This window comes from Ambystoma mexicanum, chromosome 3p, assembly GCF_040938575.1.
Source record: "Ambystoma mexicanum isolate Mex_15411 chromosome 3p, UKY_AmexF1_1, whole genome shotgun sequence".
Lineage (NCBI taxonomy): Eukaryota > Metazoa > Chordata > Amphibia > Caudata > Ambystomatidae > Ambystoma > Ambystoma mexicanum.
This window is the reverse complement of record NC_090925.1, coordinates 874,086,740-874,104,470: the sequence shown is the minus strand read 5'-3', so window position 1 is coordinate 874,104,470 and position 17,731 is coordinate 874,086,740. Positions and strand designations below refer to the sequence as shown.

General features: G+C 44.2%; 1 protein-coding gene across 1 annotated transcript in view; it reads right to left on the bottom strand.

Moving 5' to 3' along the window:
* Positions 1 to 15,754, bottom strand: part of LOC138581041 (sulfotransferase 1 family member D1-like) — a 286,939-nt gene extending 271,185 nt beyond the window's left edge. Inside the window, exon 1 of the mRNA XM_069652069.1 lies at positions 15,684 to 15,754. The gene's annotated coding sequence lies outside the window, so the exon portion shown is untranslated. The remainder of the gene's footprint in view (positions 1 to 15,683) is intronic.
* Between the last annotated feature and the right edge of the window lie 1,977 nt (positions 15,755 to 17,731).

Below are 17,731 nucleotides of genomic sequence, written 5' to 3'. Positions count from 1 at the left end.
ATAAATAAATAGGAATCATATATTTACTTCGGCTGATGAAATACGATGCAGGCAACAGCAAGATTCAAACTTGTGCCACAGAGCTCACACTCATGGATGCACCGCGCAAACAATCCACTGATCAATTGTCCCATCATTGTCCTGCATGCTCAGGTACACCCATCCTTATATACATATATATACCTGAACACTTCACACTAATCAATCACAAAATCATATTTAGAAAGGTTAGTTTACCAAGTTTGTCAAACTTCTCGAACAGTCGTAGTAAATTAGTGGAGTGGAGCTCACTTATTTCAACATGCACGCCCATTACCCCTACCCAGAATAGCCAATGGTGAGGGACCATGGGTGTGTTCTAGTCCAAAACATCTGGAGAGCTAAACGTTGCAGACCCCTGCCATAGAGGAGCAGTGTGAAAACCGACGTTTCATCTCTGAGCAGTGTGCACTGAGCCTGTTGAGAAGAAACAGCGAGTGCCACAGGGAATGGTTTATTTCTGTCCAACTTCTGCTGTGTTTTGTGTCTGTAGATACTCAAGGAAAGGATAATTATGCACGTATGTAATACCTTCATTTTGCAGATTGGGAGGGGGACATGGGTTTCAGGGGGTGCAGGGGAAACGGGTTTTGGGGGAGGCATCGATTTTGAGGGTATTGGAGGGGGGACATGGGTTTCATGGGGGAGCAAGGTCGCCTGTGCCCGGGCACCAAAAACTGTTAAGATTGCCCTGAAACCATTTAGAACCGATATGGAGGCTGTCACGTGGGCACACAAATTGCCCACTTGGTCAGTACGGCCATTTTAAGCCTACTTCATAGTTGTTCGGAACAGAGAGAGCTCTAAAGCGGCTGTGGGCAAGAGTTAGAAAGCATACTGGTCCCCCAATGGTTACCAAAAAGAATCCCAGAAAATAGGAAGTCTTAGCAACACATAGTAAGATCAAAGATGGCATACAAAGACGATGGGCCAGATTATCAAAACGTAGTGAAACGGAAAGAGCACAGAGACTGCTAATGTATGACAGGCTCCCCTCAAACACGCATGATATGATATGATAGGTTATTTATAATGCGCTTAATACCCAGAGGTTTCTAAGCGCGGACCCGGGGATCGAACCCGTGTTGCTCTGTGTCGTCTTGCTTCCAAGGCGAGCACATTGCCCCTGAGCTATCCTCCCGAGACGTAGGTGCTGGTATCGTATTTCACAGTGATGGCCCTTTAGCGGCAAAACGCCAGCTTCACCACAGGCATGTGATCCAATGGTCAGAGCACTGACTGCACGGCTGGAGCAGCGCACTGAGTGGCCTTTCCATGCTCCAACTGCCTGGAAGGGTCCTGGAGTAATTCAATCGAGCAGCAGGCATGTGCAGCCTTGTGCATGCAAGGATTCTAAGGCACAAGCCACCGGGCAGTTGACATCAGGTATATGGTAGAAGAGGTGGTAGTACAGTGGTTAAGGTCTTGTAGTTTGCATTTGAGCTTTGCTGCAGCAGCTAATGGATCTTATCATTGGGAAAGGACAATGCCTGGCCCCTTCTTTGGCCATGTTCTTCTTCACATTTTCAGCAATTCTGAGCCCGTAAAAGAAATGATTGCTGGGGCTGAGAAGATCAGCTCCCATTTCAGCTAGGCCTGCCATGCCGAAAATAACCTGCACCAACTGCAAGTGTGCTACACGTTGTCGCTTCACAACCAGAGGTCCTCAGTGGCCAACTGTTGGACCTCGGCTTTGCACATACTGGACCGGCCACGCCATCACAGAGTAGCGCTAGTCTCTAGATGCAGCATTTTTAACACTGCAGGTGTCCGCTGCTGTCCAATATCTTCTTTGCGCCACAACCACTCGAGGAGACCACCAAGTGGGTTAGCTTGCACAACTCATCCCATATTGAGGTCCCATTCTGGTGCAACTGATTGAGCGCAACTCAGCAAACATGGTCAGGGCTTGCGCCATGGCAGGTGATGTGATTTGGTACAGTTGGTGAGAAGATTGCGTCCAGCCTTCCGTGGTGATCCATGGGAAATTGGATTTGAAGTTGGATTTAAAGTTAACATTTAACACCTACTGGCTTTCATTGTGGATCCACATTTTAAAGTAAAATTGACCTCTTTAAATCCACATGTTTTGGGGTGGGCTTGCAGAAAGCATCACAAGGGGGAGACTGCAAAAATGCAAGGCTGCTTTGCTAGAGTGCTTGCAACATCAACTGGAGAAAGAACACAGGCAGAAGGAAGAGCACCCAACAGCCCTCATTTTGCCAACTACACCAGCCTTCTCAAGATCATGGAAGACTGCAGCTTCAACAGGCAGTACATCACTGACATCTGTTAAAAGCTTTGGGAGCAGTGTGGGAGCAGCCTACATGGACAAGAATCCGGGCACATCCACCTCAGTGCCTCGGGCATCTTGGAAACAGGCGTGCCATCAAAAGGACCAGAATCCCTGTAGAATCCCTAAGCTGCCCTTTCACAAGTGTGCAGTCCAAGAGATTTGAGTTGCCCGGGACTATTGTCTCGAACCACTACAGAAGCTGTACGGTGTAGTGTGTTCAACGATTGGCATTTATAAAAATTTAACAGCATTAATCACAGGGCATATCCACCCACTACGGTTCTAAGTTTCTCCCAAACGGCACAGCCACTCCTTAATGTTCTAGGTTTTTCCCAAGGGAGCAGCTACCCATTAAGGTTCTTTGGTGTTTGCACTGGTGCATCTGTTGTCTAAGATTCCCTGGCTCTTTCGCGATGCTCAGCTCCCACTAAAATTCTCAGGTTCTCCCACAGTGGCCTTCATAAAGTTCTCTAAGGATGCCACAGTCACCGGTGGGGAATACCCTATGAGGCCTGTCCCTCCGCCGTTACTGCCTCATGCTGTCCCCTTCCACAAATACCCACTGGAGCAAAAGGTTGTAGAACTCCATATGTTGTCTCAAGTGACCCCTGTCACTATGCAGTCCAGCTCCCCACAGTTAACAGACTGTCTGGAATTATGGCAGTAGGTCTCCCCCATACCACATTTTGTAGTCCAGGTGGTCCTGACCAATGATGTTTGCTGTTGGTGGTGCAACACCACAAATCTTTCTGGGGGTGGTGCTGGTAAAAGGAGCCATTCACTGTCCACTGACACCGATTGGGCAGACTGGATGGTTGCAAGGGTTTGGCTGCAGCATGCCTTGTGTCGCTACCATGCGGTAGCCCGGCTTGCAGCATGAAAGGACCCTCTTCCTTACCACTGCTGGATGGGAAAGTGATGGCTGCATGGTGGATATCAGTCTCTGAAGACACATTCACCTGGAATACCCTGCCTTGTCTTCTCAAAAGCCTAAAAATGCATTAACCACCCTCCAAGTGTGAGCCTGCCCTGTTCAACACCTTTCTCCACAGCCGAGAAAAACACATAAAAGAACAAGACGTGAGCTGGGCCTTATATTGAAGGACAAACTTCCTTTAGGAGATGTGTGCCTTCTGATCAGCTGAACAAACATAGATAAACTTGACAAATCACCCGAGTGGGCACTGATTGGCTGGACGAACCTGACAAATGAACCCATTATTCATCATGAGATCCGCTGCTCCTGATTGAACAACACATCATTGCGCAAGACCTGGAAGTCCACGTGAGTTAGTCGGCGATTCATCAGAGCTAAAAACTCAGCTTGTTCACGCAGTAGGGACGAATCTTCGCCGAAAGATTCATTCACTACCCTCGTTATGTGCACCTATACACATACTAAGAAGCACTAGTGCGGAACCCCTCATTACAGAGAGAATCCTAAAAGGCAAAAATGAATGTGGGGTTGATGTGCCAGATGAGAATTCATGAGCAGGGTCCTTGCTTAGCCTCCTCATAGATGCAAGACCTGCCTCCTCCCAGCTCATGTAGTGGCCAAGGTTTGCAGCAGGAATACTGCTGACTTCCCCCGACAAGGAGAAGAGTATTTCTGAAGGAACGCTGGAGATTCCAATGCACAAATCTTGCAGGTCAGATAGATACAGCGGGTCCTGAAAGACAGACTACGTTAAGTGTCAGTCATTGTTCACTTCTTCTCAGGGATAAAATATTTCACAATTTTGTCATGCCTACTCAAACCCATCATCATTGTTCTTTGTTGTCAGTTTTTGCAACTTTGTGCAGAGTTTACCACAGAAAGGGTCTCTAAAGTAGTGGTCAAAGTGGGCGGGAACTAAAGCGGACAACGTTTCTTTAATGAAAAAGCAACCATCATCCCCTTAGTTGGTTCCTTCCAGAGCACCATTGGGGATTCAAACCTGTCTCCCCCAGGTTTGGAGTCCTCCTGGTTTGTCTCCTTCAGAAACTGTGGTCATAGATGGCGGGCCTATGTTGCCAGGACACCTTTGCTTCTGTTTATTCGGAATGCCTGCTTTGGACATTCTCAAGCCGACACACAGCACACCACACACAGTGATCAGCATGTGTCCTCTGGATTTAAACATGTTTAACATGAATGTTGAATCCTGTGATGTGTGTACATCTAGAATGTATGACAAAGCTATATGGAAGAGAGTGTAATGATGGATGCCTTGCCTGGGTGAGTGTTAGCGGAGTGTTCAGAGGGTGTCAGTTAGTCCCTGGGTGCTGAGTGTGATTGTGTGTCCGCTGGGTGTTTTCCTAAATGTATCCTGGCACCTAAATTGCAACCTAAGAAGAGGACTAAATCTACATAAAACTGTACTTCAGGTTCGTGTATGCTCAATGAACAAGTTACTACATCAGGATAAAGGCGTATGAATGGACACAACAATTACATTGCTTCAGGCTTAGCTGTGTGTGGATTTGCAGTTTGGCAAGTCCCTTAAAAGGTACGAAGGGTGGGTGGTTTGTAATTTGGACCTATTTTTTATTTCATCAATAGTGTGATATATTTCAAAGGACTTTTCACATCGTCATACAAAATGTATTAATTTAAATTGATACCATTGACCATTTTCTTACTCACCTATGAAATACAATTCCACATACTTATACATATAATAAAAGCAACACTTAATTGCCTAATTCTATGAAGAAGAACCCTATTGCTAATCCTTACATCGTGCATTATCTCAACTGATATTCCGGCCGAAAAGTGACTTCAGACCAGGATTTCATCAAACAGCTCAATAACATATTCATCCAATAGAACTTGCTCAAAACCGAACATAGTACAGCATACAAATCTATTTCATTCAAAACAAGTAGCAAATCGGTTTATGCTTCCAATTCATAGAAAAAATAATATTGTAATTTGTCTACAAAAAATCACCTGTATCAGCCAAATTCATGTGCCTCAAATCTTTTACTGATGTCAACTTCGGATACTAGCTGTGGGTTCTTTTAATTTAATTGCAGCCCTCTGCCATATCATAAATAGTGCAATGTTAAAAGCATTATCATTTCCATTTAAACAGCGTCTCCAGAAAAGCCAAGTTTTGATATAATCATAATTATGCATAAACCTTTCCAAATGATACACATGCACATTTCCAAGAGTACAACATCTCATTAACACATATTTGTCTGTTTCCTGTATGTGCATTCCTTTACATGATCTTCATATCCTTTTTTTGTCCAGCGGGGGTCAGTTCTCGGCCCACATACCGCCAGTGTCGGCAACCGATTTAGCCTCATTAAAAGGATACATCTCTTCGTCTGAGGCGATGGACAAGAACCTAAAACTTCTGAGAAGTCAGGTAACAATGAGTAACACAAGTGCACTCTTAGAGGGACTTTAATGTTGCCATAGGTGCATAATTTCTATTAGAGTACCCGATTTGTAGCCTATGTAAAACCTGAAGGTGTCTCACCCGCTGGTACCCAGGGATGTGTCAGCCACGTGGCCAGGACACACCCATTGCTTTTGGATCCAATTCCTGGGGGTAGACCAGTCCGGTACGATCACCTGGGTGAGGGTTTTTTGGGGAGTGGGAGTGGGACACTGGAGGGCGAGACGCGGTATCACCTTCCCAGTAACACCTTTACCCCATCCTACCCAGTAGGATATTTAGGAACTCAACCCCCCCCGACCCCTTCACAACACAAACACTTTCTCACAGACAGTTCACTATGAGAGAAAAAGGACTAACACCCGAGCCGTATACCTGAGATGTCACAATACAATGGTCAGACAGGGTCAGGCAATTACTGACCATCACACACACCTGACTTCTATTACACTTCCCCACATGGATAAAGGCGGAGCACAAGAGCACAGTTTGAGCAAGGCAAAGCACACTAGGATGCAGCAGTTCCAAGATGGCAGTTTAACATGAGGAGCTAGATGGCAAAACAGAAAGGGGTCGTAAGGAGGGAAGTGTCATTGACCTTTTCAACAAGGAACCGTTACTTTCACGATCCCTCGAGAATAGAAAGCGTAAGAGCAGGAAACCAGGCTGAAGAATCCTGCATTGTGTGTTGGAGGTATCCAGGGCCCTCCTGCGCCAATAATCAAGGTGGGGAGAATCACTTGCTGCTGTGGTACTGTCGTTGGCGCCTACAGCAAAGCAGCGCCAGTGAAATCAACACAGCCGGTGAGTTGGGGAGACTAATACAAGATCGGTCTGTGTTGAAGCCAAGGTTGCAAGCAGCAACATTGTAAATTATGGTGAGCACTGAAGCGAACATTGTATGAAATGCATGTGATTACCAACACGAGTAAAAATTGAAGAACAGATGAGTGATTGAAGTTTGAAACCAAGAAACCATACACTTGAAGGCGTGGTCCGGCAATGCGTGCATGCTCATTCAAAGATCTCTGTAAGGTATCCAACTGAGAGTTGAGAAAGGTGAAAGCGTGGTAAAGAAATGTACATCGAAGTGATCCTGTGAGTGGTCAAGCAAAATCCTGTGCCCAATCGAAAGTCTTCGATGTTGATACTGCCAAGCAAGTTGGTAACAAAATAGAGAAAGTTGGTCTGTGCCCAAACAAGGGAGATCAATTGAATACGTTGATGACAAAATAGAGAAAGTTGGTCCGAGCCCGAACAAGCAAGATGAATTGAAAGCTTTTGGGATAAAGCAAGTTTGTGTTAAAGTGAATTAAATTGTTCTGAGCACAGCAGAAGTTAGACTGGTTGAACATTGTTTGTGTTAAAGTGAATTAAATTGGTCCGAGCCCAGCATAGGGAGACTGAATGAACATTGTGTTGAACCGGATCTGAGCCTGACCGAGGAGGATCCAGGGTGAATAGCGAATCACACAAGAAATTGGACACATGAAAATCCTACAAAGTTTGTATTAAAGGGTACCTCAGCCTGGCTGAGGGGGATCTGAGGTGAATAGTGAATCACCTGAGAAATTGAGTATGCGTGAAATTCTGAGAGGAAAAGAACATATTATTTGTTTGTTGCATCAAGCCCTCTGCAAGAAGAGACTTTGGAAGGCAAAGTGATTTCGGCACAAAAAGCCCTGATGCTAATGTTTGAACTGCACCCTCATGCTGTAGAAGCCAGAGACTGTGCTAAGATTCAGTGTACCGCCTTGTCAGGGCTGAAAATGTGGGAAAGGGAGGCCAACGGCCTGAACATCCTGACATATCATTTCTTGAACACTTCTTTCTTTTACATAACATTGTTTCCCACACTATTTGTATTTAGAGGTACGGATTGGCAATAGGTTTATTAGTATAGGCCCTTTTATTTGACAAGACACAACTAGGACTGCGTTATTATTATTTGATGGTCATAGCTTGCTTTCATCTGTAGATTTAGGATTAGATAGGCGCTTTTCAAACCCTTTTTGAAGTTCAATAAACACCCTTGAACTGTGGTCACTTGAAGCTGTCTTACTGTTGATATCATGCCTTCCTTACAGAACACACTCTGGTAACCCCAGTAAATATCGCCAAGTTTTCGCTTCGACAACATTCAGCCATGCATAATCTTCTACGTAATTCTATCCAGGCCTATACAAGATTGATGGTATACAACTTTGTTTGTAGATCAACATCACAGCCTTCACGGTGCATCCTGCTGTCTGTGCAATATTTTTTAAATAATTGATGTAAGTGCCACTGCCTTTTTTCATTTGTTTCCCTGCAATTCCAAGCGATTATTCCTGTTACAGATGTCAAGGCCCAAATACCTATACAATGTCACCTGCTCAACAAAATAATCTATTCAGGAAAGCACAAGGTGAGAATCTCACATATATTAATTCCAAAGTACATGTAGCTGATCTTATCAAAATTGAGTACCAGCCTATTCTCATCAGTATAAGCACTCAATTCCATGATAGTTCTTCTTAATCCCATGTATGTATGATCAACCAAAATAACGTTGTCTGCATACGACAACAAAGTGTTTTGGGCCTTGCCAATTTTAGGTGGCACATTCCATACTCCCATCAAACACACCGGAAGGTTGGTCAGATACAGGTTAAACAGCATGGGCATCAGCAAACATCCTTTTTAAGTCCTTTATATGTAAGGATGTCCCGGGGCGCAAGCGACCATGCTGTTCAACCTCACCTGTACACTATTTCCATCGTGTAATAGGACCAGCGGTTTAAGCAGGTGTCTCATTTTCTTCCACCTTTCAAGCTGAGCCCACAGTAGTTGTCTGTCCACTGAATCAAAGGCTGCCTTGAAGTCCACCAACCACGTACACAGAGGAGGGTTATTACTTTGTTGGGCAGCACGTACTAATGTATTGAGGGTGAGAATGTTGAGTCATAGCTGAACCAGCTCTGAAGACAGCCTGAAAGATACTCAAAATACTGGCTCCATCTGCCCACTCCTGTAATTTCCTTAGTATAAATGTATTAAAAATGTTGCTAGGAACATCTGATAGGGATACCAACCTTTAATCAAGAGAGCCAATACTAGAGTTACTTTTATAGATAGGAATTAACACTGCTTTTTCCAAGACACAGGTATTTTACCCTTGCCGCATAGCTTTTTAAACTGAATATTTCTGCCAGGTCACATGGGATCTCATCAGTACCACATTGGCCAATCCTTTTGGGACCTAGATTGTTTCAGTCTGGCTACAGCATTTCAAATATCCCCTTCATCACAATCCAATGTAATGGGGGGAATGCCCCAGTCAACTGGTGGATTATTGTTTGTATCATAGGGTCCGTATATTGCAACTATAAACTTTGTCCATCCCTCCTCATTTCGAGGATTAACCAGCATAGCTGCCTTTTCCCCATTTAACATTTTTGCGGCATTCCATATTACTTCTTCTGATTACAGCATGCATTATTTGTCGCTGTGCGTTTTTAAGAGCACTTATGATGCACCACTGACAGAATGAAGAGCATCAAGACATGAGCCTCTTCAAGCCACTGTTACTTAAAAACATAAGTAAACAAATAGTCATCACAGAAAGGGGACAGGTGCTCTGGGGAACAATGACTGAGATATACCCAGTGTAGCAAATTCAGTTTGTAATTACCTTTTTCTCTCAGTCTAATTAGTATAGTTGTAAAACCGCGTTGCAGGGTGGAGTAGAGGCAGGTCACCAGTTGGGGGCTTTGTATGGGGGAGAGTGGGCAAGGGCGTAGGTTACCCAGGTTGAGAGGAGTGGTTGGAGTGTCACATAGTTCCAATTTTTCATTTTGCACATTCATTAACCTTGTGTCTGACATGGGAATAGTCTTGCATGTTGAAAGCAACCATAAGACTTTAACTGTATTTCTTAACATGGTCGGGCGGGCTGTACATTCCCTCTCCATATGTATTCCCTACTCATAAGAAATAGCAAAAACAGAATATATTCAATATCACCAAGGGTATTTACAGAGATAATATTAAACCCTGAGGGGTCATTGCTGGACTGAATCATTAGGAATTGCTTGAGTCTCTAATCAGCCCAGAATTCATCCAAATGCCCCCCCTCCCCCCTCCAAGAGTCTGGGCTATATTAGAATGAGTCATGGATCGATAATGCCTGCTTTAAGGCCAAAAGAGATGTGTCCAAATCCAGTGACGTTGCCAGGAATCAAATTTAGGGATGAATTTTCTTTATTCAACAAAAAATAGAATTCCGAACAGTTTGGGCATTTTCTAAATCATGGCCGAAAAGGGGCCACGGCTAGCCACAGTGAACTAACCAGTACAGATCATGATCTTTGGTTTATGTTCTTTCCACTGCGCTGTGGCAATCTATTTGTTTATTTATTTTACATTGATAGCAGCAAACAAAGCCCTGAGGGATCTAGGTGCTAGTTACAGTCATAGTAGGGTTGCATGAGATATGAAATTAAAGACAAGCTTAAAGTACTCAGTGAGACCAAATAACAAATTGTTGGATTCAAGTTAAGCAAGGTCATACGGCCGGATCACAGCAAGGGAAAGGTAGCCCACAGGGGCTGTTACAGCAGTAATGCACCAGGTGTAAAATATGCAACAAGATATTCAAATCCCTTGTTGAGGTCATGTCACCCGTTCCCTTAGAATCCACATACTGCACTCTCAAACGTGCCTAGTAAGCCGAGCATTATGATCAAAAAAGTAGGGACGGTCTCATCCACCGAAAAATGTAAACAAGACCCCCAGGCTATGAGTGTACTCTGGCAGATCTGTACAAAGGTTTCCAGAAAATCAGGGCCTGCATAGTCCTGAAAATATCCGAAGCAGTTTTATTTTCTTCTCAATTGGCTAATTCACGGCACTCTGCCTTGATTATTCCAATTGACAGAAATGGAGACAGAGGAATTTCAGCAAATGATCACCCTATCTGATACCCTGTGTAAAATCTTCGGAAAATTCCTCCTAAACAAACTTAAGGAAATAATTGATGGGAAAAATGTATTGGCAGATGATCGAGCAGTTTTCAGGAGAAAAAAAACAGGGAACTTCTGATCAATGCTTCTGATGATTTCTCTTTATTGAAAAATATGTTGAACTGAAACATGCAGACTTGTCCTTTGAATTGTCGGCCTCAAGTCTGCATTAATGAAGGAGGGGAGCATTATGGGCACTTTTGGAGAGCAAGGGCATTTAAGGAGATTTAATATGGGCAATGCAGCTGCTCTGTCTTGATCATTTCACCTCTGTAAGATACTGGTCAACAGGAGTGATGGCACATTCATTTCCCACTGACAGGGCCATGGTTCGAAATTGAGGGGAGCTGGGTGCTAAATGGCTCCTGCTTGAAGCCGAGAAGAGCATGGTTAGCTTTAAACCAGTAGCTACCAGGAACTACACGTTTGAGACCCGAGGCCAACTGATGGCGAAGAAACAAACCCATTTGAATTTAATTCTATGCTTTTGGGACAATCTATAAATACATTTTATGACTCATCTAAACCACATTTAAAACATAGGGAGTCATAAATAATTTAAAAAAATGTTAAGTTTGCATCTTGGATGTAAGTTAGATTTGCAGAACTCCATGTACTAGTTCCTCATCCCGCCGGGGTATCTCCTGGTCACTGGTTAATGTTGGATACCCAGGAGCTGCATTCAGCACCTGCTTATCAAATCTTAATTTCAATACCTGAGGGGTGTTCGCTAAGGATTTGTCTTGGCTCCAGTTCTCTTTTGTCTCTTTATTGATGATATTGTAGCTATCTTGATTTGTCTTGGCTCCAGTTCTCTTTCGTCTCTTTATTGATGATACTGTTGCTTTCTTGATTTGTCTTGGGTCCAGTTCTCTTTCGTCTCTTTATTGATGATAATGTAGCTATCTAGATTTGTCTTGGCTCCAGTTCTCTTTTGTCTCTTTATTGATGATATTGTAGCTATCTTGATTTGTCTTGGCTCCAGTTCTCTTTCGTCTCTTTATTGATGATACTGTAGCTATCTTGATTTGTCTTGGCTCCAGTTCTCTTTTGTCTCTTTATTGATGATATTGTAGCTATCTTGATTTGTCTTGGCTCCAGTTCTCTTTCGTCTCTTTATTGATGATACTGTAGCTATCTTGATTTGTCTTGGCTCCAGTTCTCGTTCGTCTCTTTATTGACGATATTGTAGCTATCTTGATTTGTCTTGGCTCCAGTTCTCTTTTGTCTCTTTATTGATGATACTGTAGCTATCTTGATTTGTCTTGGCTCCAGTTCTCTTTCGTCTCTTTATTGATGATATTGTAGCTATCTTGCTTACCGAAGGAGCTGATATACTGATGGCAGGGAAAGATCCCTGGCCCATTTTATCATTTGCCAACAATGCTGTTCTGACGGCCTGAACGGAACTAGCCCTGACCAAACTCTTACTCGTTTTTGATATTATTTGGTGAAAAATGCAACTTGTTAATGCCACCAAAAGTAAGGTTTTGAAATTGGTCCGGTGTAAGCAGCTACGCTTTATATTGACTCTAACACGGAGTAACAGACTGGAAGTGGTACACTCCTTTGATTATCTGTGAGTACGCTTCAACTCAAACAAGTAATGGGATGCTCAAATCACCACGTGCAGATCCGGCAGCAACCTCTAGAGTACAGATTCTGGGGGAAATATCTAGAGTACTGTGGCCAGCTCTGGAGCCCACATCTGATATAGTGTTGCCAGTGGTGGGGGCATTGTTTGAAGCATCACATGTTTTTCTAGAGACCTTACGGGGCAGACTGGTCTATAGCGTGATATCCAAAGGGCCATTACATCTGGTGACTGAGGGTCACTTTTGTGGGTCAATATATGCCTTTCTGAATGTATGCATTTTGAAGCAGTTTTTTTTGTCCAGATTTATAGACCCAATAGGCCTCATTATGAGGTTGATGGTATCTCTTCAATAAATCTGCCGAAATACCATGAAACGGATTTACTGTTACCACCACTTGATCCCGTGGAATTAACTCAAAATGAGGCCCAATGTGCCTTAAATTGCACTGCTGTATTTGCCATGCATTCTACCAAAAACCATTGTATGTATTTATTTTATTTCATTTGTGAAGCGCACAAACAACCCTCAGACATTGAGGCGCTGTTGCAGGTACAAGTCAAGGAAGTGTACTTAGTCATTCAGTTAGCATATTACAACAGAAATGAGAGCAGTTACATTGAAGAGAAAGTAGTAGCATGCATATTGGTGAGCAGAGTGCTGAATAATATTTGACAGGATGTGCGATGCTTGGGAGGTTAGGAGAAGAGTCGGGTTTTGAGAGCTTTGCGAAACAACCAGTATGATTTCTCAGCCCTGAGCGAGGGAGGGAGGTTGTTCCAAAGTGTTGCAGCAAGGTAAGGGAAGCTTGAGCCTCCTGCTGTGCACCTCTTGACTTTAGGCACAACTAGGCGCTCAGCGCAGGGCGACCTGGTGGTTCTGGAGGAGTGTGCCTTAGTGATTCTGTGTGTGAGGTATGGAGGAGCTGTATTTGATAAGCATTTGTGTGTGACGGGGAGAGTTTTAAATCTAATACGCTGCTGGATGAGGAGCCAGTGTGCTTCTCTTCTCGCTTTGGAGATGTGATCTCTTTTGGGGATGTGAAGTGCTGCTCTCAAGGCATTGTTTTGGACCACTTGTAATCTTTGTATAGTTCTCGCTGAGGTGCCCGTGAAGAGGATCTTACAATAGTCGATCTTCGAGCCAATGATAGCGCAGGCGAATGTGAGGCAGTTTTTTTGTGAGGAAGGGTCTGGCTGTGTTAATGACTTTGGTGGAGTAGGCAGCTGAGGAGGCAATGGTGCTTACTTGCCTGGACATGGTAAGTGAGGTGTCAAGGTAGACTCCTAAGGTCTTCACGGTTGATGAGAATGGAATTGTGCAGTTGTCAATCTTGAATGCAGATTACTGTTTGTCAAGGGACTTCAGAGCATTTGGAAGGCTGACAATTAGGAGTTTCGTCTTATCAGTGTTAAGGTAAAGGTGGTTGGCTGCCATCCATGCTTGTGTGGTTGAGTAGATGTTTTTCAGGGAGGTGGAGTCGGCAAAATAATTCCCTGATAGTGGAATCAAGATTTGAGTGTCATCGGCATAGTTTGTATAGGCTATGCCTCGTGAGTCAAGGATGTTGAACAAAGGCTTGGCCAAGATATTGTATAGGGTAGGGGTGATGCAGGACCCCTGAGGGACGCCACATGTGATGGGAGAGGGCAAGGTGTTAGCCATCTCTCAGAAGACCCTCATGACCCTGCCTTCCAGGAAGGAGGCAATCCAGGCTGTGGCAGGTGGGGAGAAATTGGCGTGGGTGGTGACAAAGGATTTGATGGTTGACCAAGTCAAAAGCCGCTGCATACTACTCAAGCTATTTGTGGCACAACATATTTTGCGAGGCCTCTCGGCTATTTAATGTTCTAGTTGGACCCTGATGAGGGGCACTGTGTCGAGTTCTGGAGGCCACATCTTTAAAAGCATTTAGGCAGAGTGAGGAGAGCTACCAGGACAATATAAGGACAGCTCCAGTAATCTTGAGAAAAGAGACACAGACTTAAAACCGTTCAGTCTAGAGAAGAGGCCTGAAAAGGACTTTTAAATACCCAATACCAATACAACAAAAGGGGGCTGGTAAGTATGACGAGAGATACACCTCGAGGTATCGAGGGTAAACATGACGCAGCGATAGACCTCGAGGTATAGAGGGTAAATTTGATGCAGAGATACACCTCGAGGCATAGATGCAACGAAGCGGGTAGATTGCTCATCACGGGATAGCTCACAAGTTAAGTGTTCTCCTGTAGCCGGGATGCTGTGACAGGGCTAATGAAGTCCTTCAACGCTCTACCGTCGATACACTGAGTATAATTGAAAAGAGTAAAAATAACACAGGTTATTGTAGCTCTTAGAAACAGGAGGAATCTTGAATACAGCGCTATGTAAGCAAACAATATGTATACCCAAGGAGTACACATGCAGTAGAGGAGGTGGATTTACTGCGTAGAAGGTTTGGTTTTAGAACTAGGGGCGATGGGAAGATGCAGAAAGGGCTAGCACTTGTGAGTAACAGGAGGAATGGGTGGCTGGACAGGCAATGGGTGATGCCCTGCACCTCCCCACCCCCCCAGCCAGGGAGGTGGGGCAGAATCTCGAGCATGCCTGCAGAATGTTCCACAGAAGGGGGCAGTCATGGTGTGGCAGCAAAGCCACTGAGGCCTTTTCAGCTCTGAAATACCCACTTTACGTTCAGAGGCCTGGTGCAAATGTCGACCTGCAAAACCCAAATTTACCCTTTTCGATTATGTGTTTTTGTTGTTGCGACCTCCCATTAAAAGTTTAAGCACGCTGCCTCCCACTGTCACACCCCTACGAAGGAGAGTGCCCTGCCCAGTCCCCTCCCACCTCACTCCTTCGCACACCGACCATGGCTTTTCGGTGGCAATTGGCGAGATTGTGTGCAATGCGCATTACTGTCATACTGTCACAAAACACGCATTTCTGTGTTAACAGTGTTCGATCCCTAAAGCTCCTGCCGATTCCTGCATGTCTCATATAATTAGTCGGACAGGCGATTTCAAGATCTGAAGTTATTTATTACAAACATTCGTTATGTTTCCTTAGTGCTAAAAATGTATTCTCCTCATTCATGTTCAACCGATAAACTGGTAAAATAGCTCTGCCGGTTGAGCGCTCGCTGCAGGTTCGAATCCCGGGACCGATCAATGCGTACCAACTTCAGTTGGGTGATATTGCATGTAAATATGTTCTCTGCAAAGCGCTTTGTCGAAAGCGCGATATAATTAACACGTCATCATTGACAGATATTACACCTGTCTCTTTTAAGTCACAGTGACTCCCCTTTTCATAATTATATTTTTCATGGTTTTAGGAGTAAAATTAAGGCGAATGAAACAGTCCAAAACCTTACCTTCATTAAAACGTTTGACCCCTTGAATGCAAAGAAATGGTCCGGCCGCCTGGGTTTAAAGTTCCGTATCTGCTTTTCTGGGAAACAAGGTTATGTATATATGAAGGAGGGCGGATACGGTGAGAGTCCAAGGCTGCAAATGGAAAACATTTACTCTGAGAATCCACCACAGAGGAGGGGGGGGAAGAGTGAGGGGGGGGCTGGGCATGGTGGAGCCATGGCACTCGAGCGACAGACTGACAGCAAACTCCCCCGCGTTCCCACAACCTAATGCACATAAACAGGCATTGGCAAAGCCAATAGTTTTGGCGGTTGCAGATTATTGCATTTTACATGTATAGGTAAGAATGCAGTACATTCTTGGGGTCTACTTACCTGATAATTCAACACATAGCTACGATTTAATGGTTGCAGACACATGACATTAGCTTTAGATACAGTAGAAAGGCTTCTCTGTGGTGTGCAGAAATATTTTTACTATCTGTTTTACCAATGTCAAGGGTCAACAAACAACAAAGTGCAGGCGTTTGGAATTTTTGAAGTGTGCATGTTAACTGTTGGAGTGAGATATGGTAGCAGGGCTAGGGGTGAGCTAAGTGGAAAGGGGAAGAGGTGAGCTGAGGTAGGGGGCAGTGGACAGGGGGCGCATGGTAGGCGTGGTTGAGCTTGGTTGAGTGGGGATAGACATGGTTGAGCTATGGTAGGTGAGCTAAGGTGAGTCGGACTCCCATAAGAGCCCCTCAAAATTGTATCATTAATAACTTGATTCGACTAACGGATTTGTTAAAAATTCTGACAGTGATTAAGGACTCGTGCACCCCCACCGAACAGAGCTGCAAAGTTTTGTAAAGATTTGTTTTAAAAAAAGAAAGTTATTAAGAAGACAGCACATTTTTTTTTCCAAAAGTGCGGTCTACTTCCCCTTAATTTTCACATAGACCAATAATGATACATTTTTGTGAAAGCGCATCCATCGTGGTTTGGGATTATTCAGTGCAGTACTTTTTAAAATATTTGACGGGAAATCGGGTGCCCCCTTCTCAAAAATAGATAGCTATATCTCAGGGATTTACCAAAAAAGAGGTGTTTTTAGAAATGAAACAGCCGCCATCTTGATTTTCTGTCCATGTGAGAGATAACCGCGGCTATTGGCAAGGAAATAGTAAAATTAAACACAGGAAAAAAGCTATGTGTAGGTAAAAAAACATGCAAATTCCATCAGGCTAGAGGTGAGGGGTTGGCTAGAGGGTGCCAAGTGAAATTTGGCAGTTGGAGGGCTTCTAGGGACTGAGTTTGCAACACAAATCTTTCTGTAGCCTTGGCAATAGTCACGAATAGCCGACATCTCAAAGCAAACTGCGTTACAGAAACAGCATGTGATGGGGGGGGAGAGGGCAGGTTGGGTGAGGATGCTATCTGGGGAGTGGGGGGAGCTGGCACAGATGAGTGGGGCACTTGGTGAGGGCCTGGGGGGCAGGAATGCATTTCTATTTTTGGCAATGTTTATGATATTTGTGGCTAATAAGGATTATGGATAGCGGAGGGAATGTATAGTTCAGTACCCGTGGTTAAAGTGTTTTTTTTTAAAGATATTTTAATTGCTGTAGGATTGTTAGGGGTGAAAAGTCACTGGCCATGCCCAGTCACACGATTGCCATCCAGGTCTCCCATCCATGCAGTAACCAGGCCAGACACTGCTTCGCTTCAAAGTGACGAAGGGGCCAGCCACTTCCGGCCATGTTGCCCAATAAATGAACCAAAATTACAAGACCACTTAGGGAAATGGGCCGGCCCTTTCTTTGCTTTGAAGCTAAGCAGGGTCAGTTCCGCCTTGAAGCTAAGAAAAGTCAGTCGCGGTTACTGCATGGATGGGCGACTGAATGAGCATCCACATTTCCTCAAACCGTGCTACTGTCAGTTCTTGAAAGATCTGCACTCAGAGACCATTTTTTGTTGTTTGCTGAATTATATTCTGGTAGTTGTAGTCTCCCAGTCAATAATATAAAATAAATTGATATTTTTACAGCAACGTCGGGTGGACAGGGTCA